The 23,753-nt window shown below is 43.2% G+C and overlaps 1 pseudogene; it reads right to left on the bottom strand.

Annotated features, from left to right (window-relative positions):
- Positions 1–23,753, bottom strand: part of LOC118381799 (F-actin-uncapping protein LRRC16A-like) — a 279,527-nt pseudogene that overhangs the window by 106,697 nt on the left and 149,077 nt on the right.

The following is a 23,753-nucleotide window of genomic DNA, read 5'->3' on the forward strand; positions in this document are numbered from 1 at the left end:
TGCTCTCCATTTACTTTCACTTGCAGTGAAACAGAATGTGACCAATCAGGATGTGTTGAACGAGGCCAATAGTGTAGTATACAGGGAATACTGTCACAGCTAGGAGATGTTAGGCGAGAAACCTAGTAGCCCTGATATGGCTACATTATTATGGTGTATAGAAAGCCATTAGCCCTGATATGGAAATATTCTTCATTATTATGGTGTATATAAACCCAGTAGCCCTGATATGGCTACATTATTATGGTGTATAGAAACCCAGTAGCCCTGATATGGCTACATTATTATGGTGTATAGAAACCCAGTAGCCCTGATATGGCTACATTATTATGGTGTATATAAACCCAGTAGCCCTGATATGGATACATTATTATGGTGTATAGAAACCCAGTAGCCCTGAAATGGATACATTATTATGGTGTATAGAAACCCAGTAGCCCTGATATGGATACATTATTATGGTGTATATAAACCCAGTAGCCCTGATATGGATACATTATTATGGTGTATATAAACCCAGTAGCCCTGATATGGAAATAGTCTTCATTATTATGGTGTATATAAACCCAGTAGCCCTGATATGGATACATTATTATGGTGTATATAAACCCAGTAGCCCTTATATGGAAATAGTCTTCATTATTATGGTGTATATAAACCCAGTAGCCCTGATATGGCTACATTATTATGGTGTATATAAACCCAGTAGCCCTAATATGGATACATTATTATGGTGGATAGAAACCCAGTAGCCCTGATATGGCTACATTATTATGGTGTTTATAAACCCAGTAGCCCTGATATGGATACATTATTATGGTGTATATAAACCCAGTAGCCCTGATATGGATACATTATTATGGTGTATATAAACCCAGTAGCCCTGATATGGATACATTATTATGGTGTATATAAACCCAGTAGCCCTGATATGGATACATTATTATGGTGTATATAAACCCAGTAGCCCTGATATGGCTACATTATTATGGTGTATATAAACCCAGTAGCCCTGATATGGCTACATTATTATGGTGTATATAAACCCAGTAGCCCTGATATGGCTACATTATTATGGTGTTTATAAACCCAGTAGCCCTGATATGGCTACATTATTATGGTGTATATAAACCCAGTAGCCCTGATATGGCTACATTATTATGGTGTTTATAAACCCAGTAGCCCTGATATGGCTACATTATTATGGTGTATAGAAAGCCAGTAGCCCTGATATGGCCACAGTCTTCATTATTATGGTGTATATAAACCCAGTAGCCCTGATATGGCTACATTATTATGGTGTATATAAAGCCAGTAGCCCTGACATGGATACATTATTATGGTGTATATAAACCCAGTAGCCCTGACATGGATACATTATTATGGTGTATATAAAGCCAGTAGCCCTGATATGGCCACAGTCTTCATTATTATGGTGTATAGGAATCCTTTTTATAAAACACAGCAGCTTGTCCTTCGCTCCCACACCCTCCCTTATAGCCTATCTCTGTCCCCAGAGAGACTGTGATAGGCTAGCTCTGTCCCCAGAGAGACTGTGATAGGCTAGCTCTGTCCCCAGAGAGACTGTGATAGGCTAGCTCTGTCCACAGAGAGACACTGTGATGGGGTAATGATGTGGAGAGAGACACTGTGATGGGGTAATGATGTGAAGAGAGACACTGTGATGAGGTAATGATGTGAGGAGACACTGTGATGGGGTAATGATGTGAAGAGAGACACTGTGATGGGGTAATGATGTGAAGAGAGACACTGTGATGGGGTAATGATGTGAAGAGAGACACTGTGATGGGGTAATGATGTGAAGAGAGACACTGTGATGGGGTAATGATGTGAGGAGAGACACTGTGATGGGGTAATGATGTGAGGAGAGACACTGTGATGGGGTAATGATGTGAGAGACTGTGATGGGGTAATGATGTGAGGAGAGACACTGTGATGGGGTAATGATGTGAGAGACTGTGATGGGGTAATGATGTGAGGAGAGACACTGTGATGGGATAATGATGTGAGAGACTGTGATGGGGTAATGATGTGAGGAGAGACACTGTGATGGGGTAATGATGTGAGGAGAGACACTGTGATGGGGTAATGATGTGAGGAGAGACACTGTGATGGGGTAATGATGTGAGACACTGTGATGGGGTAATGATGTGAGGAGAGACACTGTGATGGGGTAATGATGTGAGGAGAGACACTGTGATGGGGTAATGATGTGAGGAGAGACACTGTGATGGGGTAATGATGTGAGAGACTGTGATGGGGTAATGATGTGAGGAGAGACACTGTGATGGGGTAATGATGTGAGGAGAGACACTGTGATGGGGTAATGATGTGAGAGACTGTGATGGGGTAATGATGTGAGAGAGACACTGTGATGGGGTAATGATGTGAAGAGAGACACTGTGATGGGGTAATGATGTGAGGAGAGACACTGTGATGGGGTAATGATGTGAAGAGACACTGTGATGGGGTAATGATGTGAGGAGAGACACTGTGATGGGGTAATGATGTGAGAGACTGTGATGGGGTAATGATGTGAGAGACTGTGATGGGGTAATGATGTGAAGAGACACTGTGATGGGGTAATGATGTGAGGAGAGACACTGTGATGGGGTAATGATGTGAGAGACTGTGATGGGGTAATGATGTGAGAGACTGTGATGGGGTAATGATGTGAGAGACACTGTGATGGGGTAATGATGTGAAGAGAGACACTGTGATGGGGTAATGATGTGAAGAGAGACACTGTGATGGGGTAATGATGTGAGGAGAGACACTGTGATGGGGTAATGATGTGAGAGACTGTGATGGGGTAATGATGTGAGAGACTGTGATGGGGTAATGATGTGAGAGACTGTGATGGGGTAATGATGTGAAGAGAGACACTGTGATGGGATAATGATGTGAAGAGAGACACTGTGATGGGGTAATGATGTGAAGAGAGACACTGTGATGGGGTAATGATGTGAAGAGAGACACTGTGATGGGGTAATGATGTGAGGAGAGACACTGTGATGGGGTAATGATGTGAGGAGAGACACTGTGATGGGGTAATGATGTGAGGAGAGACACTGTGATGGGGTAATGATGTGAGGAGAGACACTGTGATGGGGTAATGATGTGAGGAGAGACACTGTGATGGGGTAATGATGTGAGAGACTGTGACGGGGTAATGATGTGAAGAGAGACACTGTGATGGGGTAATGATGTGAAGAGAGACACTGTGATGGGGTAATGATGTGAAGAGAGACACTGTGATGGGGTAATGATGTGAGGAGAGACACTGTGATGGGCTAATGATGTGAAGAGAGACACTGTGATGGGGTAATGATGTGAGAGAGAGACACTGTGAGAGACTGTGATGGGGTAATGATGTGAGGAGAGACACTGTGATGGGGTAATGATGTGAAGAGAGACACTGTGATGGGGTAATGATGTGAAGAGAGACACTGTGATGGGGTAATGATGTGAAGAGAGACACTGTGATGGGGTAATGATGTGAAGAGAGACACTGTGATGGGGTAATGATGTGAAGAGAGACACTGTGATGGGGTAATGATGTGAAGAGAGACACTGTGATGGGGTAATGATGTGAGAGACTGTGATGGGGTAATGATGTGAAGAGAGACACTGTGATGGGGTAATGATGTGAAGAGAGACACTGTGATGGGGTAATGATGTGAAGAGAGACACTGTGATGGGATAATGATGTGAAGAGAGACACTGTGATGGGGTAATGATGTGAAGAGAGACACTGTGATGGGGTAATGATGTGAAGAGAGACACTGTGATGGGGTAATGATGTGAAGAGAGACACTGTGATGGGGTAATGATGTGAAGAGAGACACTGTGATGGGGTAATGATGTGAGAGACTGTGATGGGGTAATGATGTGAAGAGAGACACTGTGATGGGGTAATGATGTGAAGAGAGACACTGTGATGGGGTAATGATGTGAAGAGAGACACTGTGATGGGGTAATGATGTGAAGAGAGACACTGTGATGGGGTAATGATGTGAAGAGAGACACTGTGATGGGTAATGTAATGATGTGAGGAGAGAGACTGTGATGGGGTAATGATGTGAAGAGAGACACTGTGATGGGGTAATGATGTGAAGAGAGACACTGTGATGGGGTAATGATGTGAAGAGAGACACTGTGATGGGGTAATGATGTGAAGAGAGACACTGTGATGGGGTAATGATGTGAGGAGAGACACTGTGATGGGGTAATGATGTGAAGAGAGACACTGTGATGGGGTAATGATGTGAAGAGAGACACTGTGATGGGGTAATGATGTGAAGAGAGACACTGTGATGGGGTAATGATGTGAAGAGAGACACTGTGATGGGGTAATGATGTGAGGAGAGACACTGTGATGGGGTAATGATGTGAAGAGAGACACTGTGATGGGGTAATGATGTGAAGAGAGACACTGTGATGGGGTAATGATGTGAAGAGAGACACTGTGATGGGGTAATGATGTGAAGAGAGACACTGTGACGGGGTAATGATGTGAGGAGAGACACTGTGATGGGGTAATGATGTGAAGAGAGACACTGTGATGGGGTAATGATGTGAAGAGAGACACTGTGATGGGGTAATGATGTGAAGAGACACTGTGATGGGGTAATGATGTGAAGAGAGACACTGTGATGGGGTAATGATGTGAAGAGAGACACTGTGATGGGGTAATGATGTGAAGAGAGACACTGTGATGGGGTAATGATGTGAAGAGAGACACTGTGACGGGGTAATGATGTGAGGAGAGACACTGTGATGGGGTAATGATGTGAGGAGAGACACTGTGATGGGGTAATGATGTGAAGAGAGACACTGTGATGGGGTAATGATGTGAGGAGAGACACTGTGACGGGGTAATGATGTGAAGAGAGACACTGTGATGGGGTAATGATGTGAGGAGAGACACTGTGACGGGGTAATGATGTGAGGAGAGACACTGTGATGGGGTAATGATGTGAAGAGAGACACTGTGATGGGGTAATGATGTGAAGAGAGACACTGTGATGAGGTAATGATGTGAAGAGAGACACTGTGATGGGGTAATGATGTGAAGAGAGACACTGTGACGGGGTAATGATGTGAGGAGAGACACTGTGATGGGGTAATGATGTGAAGAGAGACACTGTGATGGGGTAATGATGTGAAGAGAGACACTGTGATGGGGTAATGATGTGAAGAGACACTGTGATGGGGTAATGATGTGAAGAGAGACACTGTGATGGGGTAATGATGTGAAGAGAGACACTGTGATGGGGTAATGATGTGAGGAGAGACACTGTGATGGGGTAATGATGTGAAGAGAGACACTGTGATGGGGTAATGATGTGAAGAGATATATGTATATATATATTCAGGTTAATTCAAGGAACTGACTGGCTAAGCAACCATGCAAAATGTTCAATCTGTTCCCCTGTCTGTGAGAGCAGAGACAGGCCTTTCAGTTTAGGGGGCTGTGAAGTGGATAGAAATCTCAGTGTCGAGTTCCAAGGGTGTGAAAAGAGCTCTGTCCCAGGATCAGCTTGTGAATGTATGAGAGACAGAGGTGAAAACTGCAGCGGAGGGAGAAACAGGATTGGCAGATTGTTGGTGTGTGTGAGACAGAGAGAGACAGAGAGAGAGAGAGAGAGAGAGAGAGAGAGACAGAGAGAGAGAGAGAGAGAGAGAGAGAGAGAGAGAGAGAGAGAGAGAGAGAGAGAGAGAGAGAGAGAGAGAGAGAGAGAGAGAGATAGATGAAAACTGCAGGGGAGGCAGAAACAGGATTGGCAGATTATTGGTGTGTGTACACACCCTAGGCCTGGGTGAGTGACAGAGGAGGGAGGAATCATTGATTTATATATTTTTAAACTCTTCTTTTACCAGTTAATTTGACTGAGAACCCATTTACAGCAACGACCTGGGGAATAGTTACAGAGGAGAGGAGATGAATGAGCCAATTGTAAACTGGGGATGATTAGGTGTCCATGATGGTATGAAGGCCAGATTGTGAATTTAGCCAGGACACCGGGGTTAACACCTCTACTCTAACAATAAGTGCCATGGGATCTTTAGTGACCACAGAGAGTCAGGACACTTGTTTAACGTCCCATCCGAAAGACAGCACCCTACACAGGGCAATGTCCCCAATCACTGCCCTGGGGTGATGGGATATATGTTTATTTTTTTAGACCAGAGGAAAGAGTGCCTCCTACTGACCCTCCAACACCACTTCCAGTAGCATCTGGTCTCCCATCCAGGGACTGACCAGGACCAACCCTGCTTAGCTTCAGAAGCAAGCCAGCAGTGGTATGCTGCAGGGTGGTATGCAGGGTGGTATGCTGCAGGGTGGTATGCTGCTGGCATGGGATAGAGGGAGGAGAGGGATGGATAGGTGTTTTGCTAAGGCATTAAAAACTGTTACCCCATAACGCCTGCATTCAGATCATTCTCTTCCTGCTACACAAATCAGGAAGTTGAACCAATCCTTATTGGATGATGTAAGGTTCCTTGATAACAGTCATCGCTGTTAGGGACACCTCTGATTGGCTGATCAGGGTTGTAACCACTCCTGGTTACCTGTAAAACCCTGCCTTTGACGCACATGATGAGGGTAAAGTGCAGGTCAGAGGGTAAATTGTTATAGTGTTCTATATTGTTATGGTGTTCCATATTGTTATAGTGTTCTATATTGTTATAGTGTTCCATATTGTTATAGTGTTCCATATTGTTATAGTGTTCCATATTGTTATAAAGTTCTATATTGTTATAGTGTTCTATATTGTTATAGTGTTCTATACGGTTATAGTGTTCTATATTGTTATAGTGTTCTATACGGTTATAGTGTTCTATATTGTTATAGTGTTCCATATTGTTATAGTGTTCCATATTGTTATAAAGTTCTATATTGTTATAGTGTTCTATATTGTTATAGTGTTCTATACGGTTATAGTGTTCTATATTGTTATAGTGTTCCATATTGTTATAGTGTTCCATATTGTTATAGTGTTCCATGTTGTTATAGTGTTCTATATTGTTATAGTGTTCTATATTGTTATAGTGTTCTATATTGTTATAGTGTTCTATATTGTTATAGTGTTCCATATTGTTATAGTGTTCTTAACTATGAAGCATGTGCATCTTCAATATGTACCCATTGTTCCTCTTTAGTACATTTAACTATATGTCCCAAGTGAAAGCCCTGGGTGGAGAGTTGATACAATTCCAAGTCTGAAAGGTTAAAACCTCAGATTTAGGAAGATGGAAAATGTTCCTTTTAAGTCTATGAGTTTTATTTGTATACTTTTTAAAATAATGTCTTCGGTGGGCTAATTGGCATTACCCAGAATAAGTATAAAAACATTGCCATTCTGAAGAGGTTTATTCTTCCTGTTAGAATTATAGGAAGATTGTTCCATTTAATTAGGTCTGCTTTCATATTGGTCTGCTTTCAATTATTAAGCATCCTAAGTGTTTGATATTTTTTGTAGTCTACTTAAAAGATTGCTGTTTTTTCCACGTACATTTTATATTCTAAGATTTTAGAGTATTCTGAAAATATTTAGGGCAGGGAAGGGGGGGGAGCATTGACTTTTCAATATTGATCAGGTATATCAGGAGATTGTATATACTAATTATACTAATGTTTACCAATACTGATGATACCTGCTACTTTTGGGTCCTGTCTAATTCTTTCTGCAAGCGGTTCAATTGCCAGTGCAAACAGGAGGGGGGAGAGAGGACATCCTTGTCTTGTGCCCCATTCTAAAGCAATTTCATCATTTTTATAAAATGCATTATTTCATCTGGAAAGTTGAAAGCTTCCAAAGTTTTGAAGCGAATAGCCAATTCAAGATGGTCGAAAGCCTTTTCGGTATTAACATTGAATAAATCTATATCTTTTTGCATATTGTATTATACTGAAACATGTTCTTGTATTTGTTTGTAAGTGTCTATTTAAAAAAAAAATGTTTGATTGATATTTATCTAGTCTGGTAAAACGTTTCCCATTCTATTGCTTTATCACTTTTAAGAATCAATTGTTTATATTAATCTAATTATCCAGGGTGGTGGTTGTTATTCTTACAAGAGTGTGCTGCATTGGGAACATTTAAAGTTAGAAGTAAAATTATTTGTTTCTAATGCAATTCACTTTCAAATGTGAAATATTTATGTGATAAACCATCACACCACCTCCTCCATGCTTCACGGTGGGAACCACACATGCGGAGATCACAACAGTTCGAACCAAAAATCTCAAATTTGGAATCATTAGACCAAAGGACAGATTTCCACCGGTCTAATCTCTATTACTCGTGTTTCTCGGCCCAAGCAAGTCTCTTCTTATTATTTTTGGTTACTACATGATTCCATATGTGTTATTTCATAGTTTTGAATTCTTCACTATTATTCTACAATGTAGAAAATAGTTTTAAAGATAAAGAAAAACCCTTGAATAAGTAGGTGTGTCCAAACGTTTGACTGGTGCCGTATGTCTAGATTGGACTTTAGATAGACCTCTGGTATGGGTGTGGTATGGGGATGGTATGGGTGTGGTATGGGTGTGGTATGGATGTGGTATGGGTGTGGTATGGGTGTGGTATGGGTGTGGTATGGGTGTGGTATGGATGTGGTATGGGTGTGGTATGGGTGTGGTATGGGTGTGGTATGGATGTGGTATGGGTGTGGTATGGGTGTGGTATGGATGTGGTATGGGTGTGGTATGGTGTGGTATGGGTGTGGTATGGGTGTGGTATGGATGTGGTATGGGTGTGGTATGGGTGTGGTATGGGTGTGGTATGGATGTGGTATGGGTGTGGTATGGATGTGGTATGGATGGTATGGGTGTGGTATGGGTGTGGTGGATGGATGTGGTATGGGTGTGGTATGGACGGTATGGATGTGGTATGGGTGTGGTATGGATGTGGTATGGGTGTGGTATGGATGTGGTATGGGTGTGGTATGGATGTGGTATGTATGGTGTGGTATGGGTGTGGTATGGGTGTGGTATGGTATGGTTGTGGTATGGATGCGGTATGGGTGTGGTATGGGTGTGGTATGGGTGTGGTATGGTATGGGTGTGGTATGGGTGTGGGTATGGGTGTGGTATGGATGCGGTGGTGGTATGGGGTGTGGTATGGGTGTGGTATGGATGTGGTATGGGTGTGGTATGGGTGTGGTATGGGTGTGGTATGGATGTGGTATGGATGCGGTATGGGTGTGGTATGGGTGTGGTATGGGTGTGGTATGGGTGCGGTATGGATGCGGTATGGGTGTGGTATGGGTGTGGTATGGGTGTGGTATGGGTGTGGTATGGATGCGGTATGGGTGTGGTATGGGTGTGGTATGGGTGTGGTATGGGTGCGGTATGGGTGTGGTATGGGTGTGGTATGGGTGTGGTATGGGTGCGGTATGGGTGTGGTATGGGTGTGGTATGGGTGTGGTATGGTTGTGGTGTGGGTGTGGTATGGGTGTGGTATGTGGTATGGGTGTGGTATGGGTGTGGTATGGGTGTGGTATGGGTGTGGTGTGGATGGTATGGTGTGGTATGGATGGGTGTGGTATGGTGTGGATGGCGGTATGGTTGTGGTATGTATGGTTGTGGTATGGTATTGTGGTATGGGTGTGGGGTGTGGTATGTATGGTGTGGTATGGGTGTGGTATGGGTGTGGTATATGTGGTATGGTTGTGGTATGGGTGTGGTATGGGTGTGGTATGGGTGTGGTGTGGTATGGGTGTGGTATGGATGTGGTATGGGTGTGGTATGGGTGTGGTATGGTATGCGGTATGGGTGTGGTATTGTGGTATGGGTGTGTATGGATGTATGGGTGTGGTATGGGTGTGGTATGGTTGTGGTATGGGTGTGGTGTGGATGCGGTACGGTTGTGGTATGGGTGTGGTATGGTTGTGGTATGGGTGTGGTATGGTTGTGGTATGGGTGTGGTGTGGATGCGGTATGGTTGTGGTATGGGTGCGGTATGGTTGCGGTATGGTTGTGGTATGGGTGCGGTATGGTTGTATGGTTGCAGTATGGTTGCAATATGGTTGCGGTATGGTTGCGGTATGGTTGTGGTATGCTGTCATGTTATTGTTGTTGTTTCTACAGTAATTGCCTCTCTGGGAATTGAATTGATATTGAAACAGAAAATTAAATCATATACTTTTTTTTATTTTTAAATTTGACCTTTATTTAACCAGGTAGGCTAGTCATCAGACAGCTTCTCATAATTAACAGACTCGGTATGGGTGTGGTATGGATGTGGTATGGGTGTGGTATGGATGTGGTATGGGTGTGGTATCTGGTATGGGTGTGGTAATTAACAGCTATCAATCCTCCTGAGTTCGGACACATTGATAAATGACAACCACCCACAGACTAGCTAAATATTAATATATTCATATTTAAATACATTACAATCTGACTGCAGCTGCAAAGCCATGGTTGCAAAATGGGGTCTTTGGTGGCAGCCATATAAGAACTAACACTTTGTGACCAACTGGGCCATGGGGAGATCAAATGAATGAGCTACATGAGATAATGCTAGGACTAAAGAGATGTATTATGATAAGATGATGGGTGTGGTATGGATGGATACGGTATGGGTGCGGATGGATGGCTGAGGCAGAGGGTCTGTGGTACTCTACTGCTGGTTGTTATATTATGGGATGTCGTGGGTCTCACCTATGTGCAAATACACTCTATGGACATGTTGAGGACAGAGAGGTTCTGGATGGAGCCCCTGGTATGGGTGTGAGAGCAGAACACACCTGGAATACAGAGTTAGAACATGGTTGTGCATGGTTGTGGTATGGGTGTGGTATGGGTGTGGTATGGGTTATGGGTGTGGTATGGATATGGGTGTGGTATGGGTGTGGTATGGGTGTTATGGCATTAACAGATGGTTGTGGTATAATAGCAGGGTACGGATGTGGTATGGGTGTGGTATGGTTGTGGTATGGGTGTGGTACAGATAACCAGTTTAGCCATTAGCATTAACACATGGTTGTGGTATGCTGTCATGTTATTGTTGTTGTTTCTACAGTAATTGCCTCTCTGGGAATTGAATTGATATTAAAACAGAAAATTAAATCATATACTTTTTTTTATTTTTAAATTTGACCTTTATTTAACCAGGTAGGCTAGTTGAGAAAAGCTCTCATCAGACAGCTTCTCTAATTAACAGCTATCAATCCTCCTGAGTTCGGACACATTGATAAATGACAACCACCCACAGACTAGCTAAATATTAATATATTCATATTTAAATACATTACAATCTGACTGCAGCTGCAAAGCCACAAAATGGGGTCTTTGGTGGCAGCCATATAAGAACTAACACTTTGTGACCAACTGGGCCATGTGGGGAGATCAAATGAATGAGCTACATGAGATAATGCTAGGACTAAAAGAGATGTATTATGATAAGATGAGATGATGACCCCATGGCTGAGGCAGAGGGTCTGTGGTACTCTACTGCTGGTTGTTATATTATGGGATGTCGTGGGTCTCACCTATGTGCAAATACACTCTTGGACATGTTGAGGACAGAGAGGTTCTGGATGGAGCCCCTCAGGAGAGCAGAACACACCTGGAATACAGAGTTAGAACAGATATTAGCATTAGCTATTAGCATTAACAGACCTATAATAGACAGGAGTGGATTAGCACAGATACCAGCTTTAGCCATTAGCATTAACACACCTATTATACAGAGGAGTGGATTAGCACAGATACCAGCTTTAGCCATTAGCATTAACACACCTATAATACAGGAGTGGATTAGCACAGATACCAGCTTTAGCCATTAGCCATTATCCATTAGCATTAACACACCTATTATACAGAGGAGTGGATTAGCACAGATACCAGCTTTAGCCATTAGCCATTAGCATTAACACACCTATAATACAGAGGAGTGGATTAGCACAGATACCAGCTTTAGCCATTAGCCATGAGCATTAACACACCTATAATACAGAGGAGTGGATGAGCACAGATACCAGCTTTAGCCATTAGCCATTAGCATTAACACACCTATAATACAGAGGAGTGGATTAGCACAGATACCAGCTTTAGCCATTAGCCATTAGCATTAACACACCTATAATACAGAGGAGTGGATTAGCACAGATCTATCCTGTTTGATGCAACACCATCTGGCCATGGACATGGTGGTTCACGGGAGTGGTTACAATGTATCACTGATCAAACGTTCTGGTAAGGTCCTTGGACATGGTGGTCCATGGGAGTGGTTACAATGTATCACTGATCAAACGTTCTGGTAAGGTCCTTGGACATGGTGGTTCATGGGAGTGGTTACAATGTATCACTGATCAAACGTTCTGGTAAGGTCCATGGACATGGTGGTTCATGGGAGTGGTTACAATGTATCACTGATCAAACGTTCTGGTAAGGTCCATGGACATGGTGGTTCATGGGAGTGGTTACAATGTATCACTGATCAAACGTTCTGGTAAGGTCCATGGACATGGTGGTTCATGGGAGTGGTTACAATGTATCACTGATCAAACGTTCTGGTAAGGTCCATGGACATGGTGGTTCATGGGAGTGGTTACAATGTATCACTGATCAAACGTTCTGGTAAGGCCCCTTGGACATGGTGGTTCATGGGAGTGGTTACAATGTATCACTGATCAAACGTTCTGGTAAGGTCCATGGACATGGTGGTTCATGGGAGTGGTTACAATGTATCACTGATCAAACGTTCTGGTAAGGTCCATGGACATGGTGGTTGGTGGTGATCAAACGTTCTGGTAAGGTGGTTCATGGGAGTGGTTACAATGTATCACTGATCAAACGTTCTGGTAAGGCCCCTTGGACATGGTGGTTCATGGGAGTGGTTACAATGTATCACTGATCAAACGTTCTGGTAAGGCCCCTTGGACATGGTGGTTCATGGGAGTGGTTACAATGTATCACTGATCAAACGTTCTGGTAAGGTCCATGGACATGGTGGTTCATGGGAGTGGTTACAATGTATCACTGATCAAACGTTCTGGTAAGGTCCATGGACATGGTGGTTCATGGGAGTGGTTACAATGTATCACTGATCAAACGTTCTGGTAAGGTCCATGGACATGGTGGTTCACGGGAGTGGTTACAATGTATCACTGATCAAACGTTCTGGTATGGTGGTTCATGGGAGTGGTTACAATGTATCACTGATCAAACGTTCTGGTAAGGTCCATGGACATGGTGGTTCACGGGAGTGGTTACAATGTATCACTGATCAAACGTTCTGGTATGGTGGTTCATGGGAGTGGTTACAATGTATCACTGATCAAACGTTCTGGTAAGGTCCATGGACATGGTGGTTCATGGGAGTGGTTACAATGTATCACTGATCAAACGTTCTGGTAAGGTCCATGGACATGGTGGTTCACGGGAGTGGTTACAATGTATCACTGATCAAACGTTCTGGTAAGGTCCATGGACATGGTGGTTCACGGGAGTGGTTACAATGTATCACTGATCAAACGTTCTGGTATGGTGGTTCATGGGAGTGGTTACAATGTATCACTGATCAAACGTTCTGGTAAGGTCCATCATGGACATGGTGGTTCATGGGAGTGGCAAACCAGTTTAAAAAACATTCAAACGAAGTTGGGATCCTTAATGTTCAGAAAAATCCATAACCAAATGTTTTATCTCCCCTCCCCCACATAATTAAAATCAGTGCTGTTATTACAAAACATAATTTTCCATGTTATAGTCTAACTACAATTATATAGCTATAAAACCAGAGAGGAAGAGGCAAACTTTAGGTTACTTTAGGTACGTTAGGGTAACTTTAGGGTTACTTTAGGTAACTTTAGGGTTACTTTAGGTTACTTTAGGTTACTTTAGGGTTACTTTAGGGTAACTTTAGGGTAACTTTAGGGTAACTTTAGGTAACTTTAGGGTAACTTTAGGTAAATTTAGGGTAACTTTAGGGTTACTTTAGGTAACTTTAGTGTAACTTTAGGTGACTTTAGGGTAACGTTAGGTAACTTTAGGGTAACTTTAGGTTACTTTAGGTTACTTTAGGGTAAATTTAGGGTAACTTTAGGGTAACTTTAGGGTTACTTTAGGTTACTTTAGGGTAACTTTAGGGTAACTTTAGGTAACTTTAGGTTACTTTAGGTAACTTTAGGGTAACTTTAGGGTAACTTTAGGGTAACTTTGTGTAACTTTAGGGTAACTAGGTTACTTTAGGTTACTTTAGGGTAACTTTAGGTAACTTTAGGTGACTTTAGGTGACACAGTTCATACTTAGTGAGACACAGATGACCAGATAAATGCACATTGTTCTGCCTGCCCCTCCTCTCCCTCCCTCTGAGTGGGTGGTGGTGTTTTTGTCTCCTCATATGAAACTACAGCAGGCTGTATCGATGAGTCTATTCAGATATCCTGGTACGTCGCTCCTCGGAAACACCTTGGTTACGGCCTGTTTGTTTTGTCTTTTAGGGTAGGCGACGCTACGGCTATTTAAACGCCGACACGAAACCTTCTCTGGAGACATGAACGGCCTTTCACTTGTCTGTAAAGTAATGCCGCTTCTGAAGCGGGATTAAGATCTGTCACTAGGCGACCGGAACTGTCAATCCGAGCCTGCCTGTTGCCTGCGCGCAGACCACTGTCTCCTAGAAACAGTAGTTTAAAGTTTGTTTAATATTGCCACTTACCAAGACATTGAAAACACTTCTAACACACACACACACACACACACACACACGCAGGAAATGCACACCAGACTATTGTCTCCCTCACCAGGTCCAGAGAACAGTCTGTGTTGGACAAGTCCAGAGTCGTCAGGCTGTTGGGTTGGCCCAGGAAATGGTAGAAATGCTGGTAGAAAAATTGAGGAAAAAAAAGTTTTAGCAACAAGACAGTCTGGATGGATGAATGATGGTCTGATGCTGTCTATAGGTAACAGGTGATACTGTCTGGATGGATAAATGATGGCCTGATGCTGTCTATAGGTAACAGGTAATAATGTCTGGATAAATTATGGTCTGATGCTGTCTATAGGTAACAGGTGATACTGTCTGTCTGGATAAATGATGGTCTGATGCTGTCTATAGGTAACAGGTGATACCGTCTGTCTGGATAAATGATGGTCTGATGCTGTCTATAGGTAACAGGTGATACTGTCTGTCTGGATAAATGATGGTCTGATGCTGTCTATAGGTAACAGGTGATACTGTCTGGATAAATTATGGTCTGATGCTGTCTATAGGTAACAGGTGATACTGTCTGGATAAATTATGGTCTGATGCTGTCTATAGGTAACAGGTGATACTGTCTGAATAAATTATGGTCTGATGCTGTCTATAGGTAACAGGTAATACTGTCTGAATAAATGATGGCCTGATGCTGTCTATAGGTAACAGGTAATACTGTCTGAATAAATGATGGTCTGATGCTGTCTATAGGTAACAGGTAATACTGTCTGGATAAACAATGGCCTGATGCTGTCTATAGGTAACAGGTGATACTGTCTGGATGGATAAATGATGGCCTGATGCTGTCTATAGGTAACAGGTAATAATGTCTGGATAAATTATGGTCTGATGCTGTCTATAGGTAACAGGTGATACTGTCTGAATAAATGATGGCCTGATGCTGTCTATAGGTAACAGGTAATACTGTCTGGATAAATTATGGTCTGATGCTGTCTATAGGTAACAGGTGATACTGTCTGAATAAATGATGGTCTGATGCTGTCTATAGGTAACAGGTAATACTGTCTGAATAAATGATGGCCTGATGCTGTCTATAGGTAACAGGTAATACTGTCTGAATAAATGATGGTCTGATGCTGTCTATAGGTAACAGGTAATACTGTCTGGATAAACAATGGCCTGATGCTGTCTATAGGTAACAGGTGATACTGTCTGGATGGATAAATGATGGCCTGATGCTGTCTATAGGTAACAGGTAATAATGTCTGGATAAATGATGGTCTGATGCTGTCTATAGGTAACAGGTAATAATGTCTGGATAAATTATGGTCTGATGCTGTCTATAGGTAACAGGTGATACTGTCTGAATAAACAATGGCCTGATGCTGTCTATAGGTAACAGGTGATACTGTCTGAATAAACAATGGCCTGATGCTGTCTATAGGTAACAGGTGATAATGTCTGGATAAATGATGGTCTGATGCTGTCTATAGGTAACAGGTAATACTGTCTGGATAAATTATGGTCTGATGCTGTCTATAGGTAACAGGTGATACTGTCTGGATGGATAAATGATGGCCTGATGCTGTCTATAGGTAACAGGTAATAATGTCTGGATAAATTATGGTCTGATGCTGTCTATAGGTAACAGGTAATACTGTCTGGATAAATTATGGTCTGATGCTGTTTTATAGGTAACAGGTAAAACCATCTGGATAAACAATGGCCTGATGCTGTCTATAGGTAACAGGTGATACTGTCTGGATAAATGATGGCCTGATGTTGTCTATAGGTAACAGGTAATAATGTCTGGATAAATTATGGTCTGATGCTGTCTATAGGTAACAGGTAAAACCATCTGGATAAACAATGGCCTGATGCTGTCTAAAGGTAACAGGTAATAATGTCTGGATAAATTATGGCCTGATGCTGTCTAAAGGTAACAGGTAATAATGTCTGGATAAATGATGGCCTGATGTTGTCTATAGGTAACAGGTAAAACCATCTGGATAAACAATGGCCTGATGCTGTCTATAGGTAACAGGTAAAACCATCTGGATAAACAATGGCCTGATGCTGTCTAAAGGTAACAGGTAATAATGTCTGGATAAAAAATGGTCTGATGCTGTCTAAAGGTAACAGGTGATACTGTCTGGATAAACAATGGCCCGATGCTGTCTATAGGTAACAAGTAATAATGTCTGGATAAACAATGGCCTGATGCTGTCTATAGGTAACAGGTAATACTGTCTGGATAAATTATGGTCTGATGCTGTCTATAGGTAACAGGTAAAACCATCTGGATAAACAATGGCCTGATGCTGTCTATAGGTAACAGGTGATACTGTCTGGATAAATGATGGCCTGATGTTGTCTATAGGTAACAGGTAATAATGTCTGGATAAATTATGGTCTGATGCTGTCTATAGGTAACAGGTAAAACCATCTGGATAAACAATGGCCTGATACTGTCTAAAGGTAACAGGTAATAATGTCTGGATAAATGATGGCCTGATGTTTTCTATAGGTAACAGGTAAAACCATCTGGATAAACAATGGCCTGATGCTGTCTATAGGTAACAGGTAAAACCATCTGGATAAACAATGGCCTGATGCTGTCTATAGGTAACAGGTGATACTGTCTGGATAAATGATGGCCTGATGTTGTCTATAGGTAACAGGTAATAATGTCTGGATAAATTATGGTCTGATGCTGTCTATAGGTAACAGGTAATAATGTCTGGATAAATGATGGCCTGATGTTGTCTATAGGTAACAGGTAAAACCATCTGGATAAACAATGGCCTGATGCTGTCTATAGGTAACAGGTAAAACCATCTGGATAAACAATGGCCTGATGCTGTCTAAAGGTAACAGGTAATAATGTCTGGATAAACAATGGTCTGATGCTGTCTATAGGTAACAGGTAATACTGTCTGGATAAACAATGGCCTGATGCTGTCTATAGGTAACAGGTGATACTGTCTGGATAAACAATGGCCTGATGCTGTCTATAGGTAACAGGTAATAATGTCTGGATAAATGATGGCCCGATGCTGTCTAAAGGTAACAGGTGATACTGTCTGGATAAACAATGGCCCGATGCTGTCTATAGGTAACAAGTAATAATGTCTGGATAAACAATGGCCTGATGCTGTCTATAGGTAACAGGTAATACTGTCTGGATAAATTATGGTCTGATGCTGTCTATAGGTAACAGGTAAAACCATCTGGATAAACAATGGCCTGATGCTGTCTATAGGTAACAGGTGATACTGTCTGGATAAATGATGGCCTGATGTTGTCTATAGGTAACAGGTAATAATGTCTGGATAAATTATGGTCTGATGCTGTCTATAGGTAACAGGTAAAACCATCTGGATAAACAATGGCCTGATACTGTCTAAAGGTAACAGGTAATAATGTCTGGATAAATGATGGCCTGATGTTTTCTATAGGTAACAGGTAAAACCATCTGGATAAACAATGGCCTGATGCTGTCTATAGGTAACAGGTAAAACCATCTGGATAAACAATGGCCTGATGCTGTCTATAGGTAACAGGTGATACTGTCTGGATAAATGATGGCCTGATGTTGTCTATAGGTAACAGGTAATAATGTCTGGATAAATTATGGTCTGATGCTGTCTATAGGTAACAGGTAAAACCATCTGATGGCCTGATACTGTCTAAAGGTAACAGGTAATAATGTCTGGATAAATTATGGCCTGATGCTGTCTAAAGGTAACAGGTAATAATGTCTGGATAAATGATGGCCTGATGTTGTCTATAGGTAACAGGTAAAACCATCTGGATAAACAATGGCCTGATGCTGTCTATAGGTAACAGGTAAAACCATCTGGATAAACAATGGCCTGATGCTGTCTAAAGGTAACAGGTAATACCGTTTGGATAAACAATGGCCTGATGCTGTCTAAAGGTAACAGGTAATAATGTCTGGATAAACAATGGTCTGATGCTGTCTATAGGTAACAGGTAATACTGTCTGGATAAACAATGGCCTGATGCTGTCTAAAGGTAACAGGTAATACTGTCTGGATAAACAATGGCCTGATGCTGTCTATAGGTAACAGGTAAAACCATCTGGATAAACAATGGCCTGATGCTGTCTAAAGGTAACAGGTGATACTGTCTGGATAAACAATGGCCCGATGCTGTCTATAGGTAACAGGTAATAATGTCTGGATAAACAATGGCCCGATGCTGTCTATAGGTAACAGGTAATAATGTCTGGATAAACAATGGCCTGATGCTGTCTAAAGGTAACAGGTAATAATGTCTGGATAAACAATGGCCTGATGCTGTCTGAAGGTAACAGGTAATACTGTCTGGATAAACAATGGCCTGATGCTGTCTAAAGGTAACAGGTAATAATGTCTGGATAAACAATGGCCTGATGCTGTCTAAAGGTAACAGGTGATACTGTCTGGATAAACAATGGCCTGATGCTGTCTATAGGTAACAGGTAAAACCATCTGGATAAACAATGGCCTGATGCTGTCTAAAGGTAACAGGTAATAATGTCTGGATAAACAATGGCCTGATGCTGTCTATAGGTAACAGGTAATACTGTCTGGATAAACAATGGCCTGATGCTGTCTATAGGTAACAGGTAAAACCATCTGGATAAACAATGGCCTGATGCTGTCTAAAGGTAACAGGTAATAATGTCTGGATAAACAATGGCCTGATGCTGTCTATAGGTAACAGGTAATACTGTCTGGATAAACAATGGCCTGATGCTGTCTATAGGTAACAGGTAAAACCATCTGGATAAACAATGGCCTGATGCTGTCTGAAGGTAACAGGTAATAATGCTTCCTGCCAACGTATAGAGATTTCTCTGAAGGCCATTGTATCTCTTGTCAGGGGTTGTCATGGGTGACCCTTCAAGATTGTGATCAACAGCTATACTGAGAGCACTGAGGTCATCAGATGTGTGTGTGTGTCTGTGTGTGTGTGTGGTGTGTATGTATGGGCACGCGTTCCCATGGGAACCCCTGAACAAAGCTACATCAGGCCTGACGGTCTCAGAAAGTGAAGGCTTCTAATCCATCACCCTTTAAGCCAATCAGAAGGACTTGTCCTCTGACATCAACCTTCCCATCAGTCTCTAGTAGCTCACAGTGTGTCAAGATCTACAAGGTGATCCCACAGAGTCAGATGACTGATTTAAACCCAGCTGACTACAGCCTCGCCACGGAGACACAGGCATCAACACTGAGCTGGGTAGAGAGACTAGCGAACACAATGGATGTGGTATGATTGATGCTAGACGTCAGTGTGATTCGGACAGCGGTTGTGTCTCCCTGGCTCGGAGGAGGGGGAGACGACGCAATAGGACTCGGTGTGTGAAGACTAGACGACCGGGTTCCGCTGGATCTCTCCCGTCTTCAGTTAAGACTCGTTTCAATATCTGTGCAAATGAACAAAACGTCCCTTTCTCCTCTCAACTCTACCCACTATGACTCAGTTATTAAGGAAGTGACCAAGACAGATGTGACCATGTCGCCACCTACCGGGATGTCGTCTGCCCGCAGTATGTTCCCTGAGAGGTCCAGGTGACTGAGGGTGATGGGGATGGACTGGTTGGCACTCAGTGACTGGGCAAGGCTGTTCACCCCTGGGACAACACACAGAGGGGTAGAGGATGGTTAGAGACAGAGAGGTAATGTACAGTAATACAGGCCTGTTCCCTCCTGGGTATAGAGAACAGGGTAGAGGATGGTTAGAGACAGAGAGATAATGTACAGTAATACAGGCCTGGGTACAGAGAACAGGTTAGAAGATGGTTAGAGACAGAGAGGTAATGTACAGTAATACAGGCCTGTCCCTCCTGAGTACAGAGAACAGGGTAGAGGATGGTTAGAGACAGAGAGGTAATGTACAGTAATACAGGCCTGTTCCCCCCTGAGTACAGATAACAGGCTAGAGGATGGTTAGAGACAGAGAGGTAATGTACAGTAAGTAATACAGGCCTGGGTACAGAGAACAGGCTAGAGGATGGTTAGAGACAGAGAGATAATGTACAGTAATACAGGCCTGTTCCCCCCTGAGTACAGAGAACAGGGTAGAGGATGGTTAGAGACAGAGAGATAATGTACAGTAATACAGGCCTGTTCCCCCCTGAGTACAGATAACAGGCTAGAGGATGGTTAGAGACAGAGAGATAATGTACTGTAATACAGGCCTGGGTACAGAGAACAGGGTAGAGGATGGTTAGAGACAGAGAGATAATGTACAGTAATACAGGCCTGTTCCCTCCTGGGTACAGAGAACAGGGTAGAGGATGGTTAGAGACAGAGAGGTAATGTACAGTAATACAGGCCTGGGTACAGAGAACAGGGTAGATGGCGCTCTAATGTAACACAGTGGTGAACTTTCGCCTTTAATAAAATGAATGCATAGAAAGCAAAAGTTTTACAGGTAAAATGTTATGTTTATGTTCCTGTGGAAGGTCTAGCGGGTAACACCACCAGGTATCACCACCAGGTAACACCACCAGGTAACACCACCAGGCATCACCACCAGGCATCACCACCAGGTATCACCACCAGGTAACACCACCAGGTAACACCACCAGGTATCACCACCAGGTATCACCACCAGGTATCATCACCAGGTATCATCACCAGGTAACACCACCAGGTAACACCACCAGGTATCACCACCAGGTAACACCACCAGGTATCACCACCAGGTATCACCACCAGGTATCACCACCAGGTAACACCACCAGGTAACACCACCAGGTATCACCACCAGGTATCACCACCAGGTATCACCACCAGGTATCACCACCAGGTATCACCACCAGGTAACACCACCAGGTATCACCACCAGGTATCACCACCAGGTATCACCACCAGGTATCACCACCAGGTAACACCACCAGGTAACACCACCAGGTATCACCACCAGGTAACACCACCAGGTAACACCACCAGGTAACACCACCAGGTAACACAGTGAAGACAACAGGAAGGTCAGCTCATGGCCTGATTCTCAACCAGTCATATCTCACAGTGAAGACAACAGGAAGGTCAGCACATGGCCTGATTCTCAACCAGTCATATCTCACAGTGAAGACAACAGGAAGGTCAGCACATGGCCTGATTCTCAACCAGTCATATCTCACAGTGAAGACAACAGGAAGGTCAGCACATGGCCTGATTCTCAACCAGTCATATCTCACAGTGAAGAGCCACATATACTGTAGGACATGAGCATTGCCAGGGTTATTAGTGGCACAATGTCACATCAAACACAGATCTACCTGGTAATAGAGGGTTAGACAGCCTGTAAACAATCTACCTGGTAATAGAGGGGTAGACAGCCTGTCAACAATCTACCTGGTTATAGAGGGGTAGACAGCCTGTCAACAATCTACCTGGTTATAGAGGGGTAGACAGCCTGTCAACAATCTACCTGGTTATAGAGGGTTAGACAGCCTGTCAACAATCTACCTGGCTATAGAGGGGTAGACAGCCTGTCAACAATCTACCTGGCTATAGAGGGGTAGACAGCCTGTCAACAATCTACCTGGTTATAGAGGGTTAGACAGCCTGTCAACAATCTACCTGGTTATAGAGGGTCAGACAGCCTGTCAACAATCTACCTGGTTATAGAGGGTTAGACAGCCTGTCAACAATCTACCTGGCTATAGAGGGTTAGACAGCCTGTCAACAATCTACCTGGTTATAGACAGCCTGTCAACAATCTACCTGGTTATAGAGGGTTAGACAGCCTGTCAACAATCTACCTGGTTATAGAGGGTTAGACAGCCTGTCAACAATCTACCTGGTTATAGAGGGTTAGACAGCCTGTCAACAATCTACCTGGCTATAGAGGGTTAGACAGCCTGTCAACAATCTACCTGGTTATAGAGGGTTAGACAGCCTGTCAACAATCTACCTGGTTATAGAGGGTTAGACAGCCTGTCAACAATCTACCTGGCTATAGAGGGTTAGACAGCCTGTCAACAATCTACCTGGTTATAGAGGGTTAGACAGCCTGTCAACAATCTACCTGGTTATAGAGGGTCAGACAGCCTGTCAACAATCTACCTGGTTATAGAGTTAGACAGCCTATCAACAATCTACCTGGTTATAGAGTTAGACAGCCTGTCAACAATCTACCTGGCTATAGAGTTAGACAGCCTGTCAACAATCTACCTGGTTATAGAGGGTTAGACAGCCTGTCAACAATCTACCTGGTTATAGAGGGTTAGACAGCCTGTCAATAATCTACCTGGCTATAGAGTTAGACAGCCTGTCAACAATCTACCTGGTAATAGAGGGTTAGACAGCCTGTCAACAATCTACCTGGTTATAGAGGGTTAGACAGCCTGTCAACAATCTACCTGGTTATAGAGGGTTAGACAGCCTGTCAATAATCTACCTGGCTATAGAGGGTGAGACAGCCTGTCAACAATCTACCTGGTTATAGAGGGTTAGACAGCCTGTCAACAATCTACCTGGTTATAGAGGGTTAGACAGCCTGTCAACAATCTACCTGGCTATAGAGGGTTAGACAGACAGTGAGGGATCTCTCTGGCTATACGGGGTTAGACAGACAGTGAGGGATCTCTCTGGTTATAGAGGGTTAGACAGACAGTGAGGGATCTCTCTGGCTATAGGGGGTTAGACAGCCTGTCAACAATCTACCTGGCTATAGAGGGTTAGACAGACAGTGAGGGATCTTTCTGGCTATAGGGGGTTAGACAGCCTGTCAACAATCTACCTGGCTATAGAGGGTTAGACAAACAGTGAGGGATCTCTCTGACTATAGAGGGTTAGACAGACAGTGAGGGATCTCTCTGGCTATAGGGGTTTAGACAGACAGTGAGGGATCTCTCTGGCTATAGAGGGTTAGACAGACAGTGAGGGATCTCTCTGGCTATAGGGGGTTAGAAAGACAGTGAGGGATCTCTCTGGCCCAGAATCAAACTCCCATAAGTCAGTGTGAACTCTGAGGAACTGGCCTCTCTCCTGGGAGAACCAATCAATAGACAGATAAATGCCAGGCCT

Source organism: Oncorhynchus keta, unplaced genomic scaffold (assembly GCF_023373465.1).
Source record: "Oncorhynchus keta strain PuntledgeMale-10-30-2019 unplaced genomic scaffold, Oket_V2 Un_scaffold_3956_pilon_pilon, whole genome shotgun sequence".
Taxonomy (NCBI): Eukaryota; Metazoa; Chordata; class Actinopteri; order Salmoniformes; family Salmonidae; genus Oncorhynchus; species Oncorhynchus keta.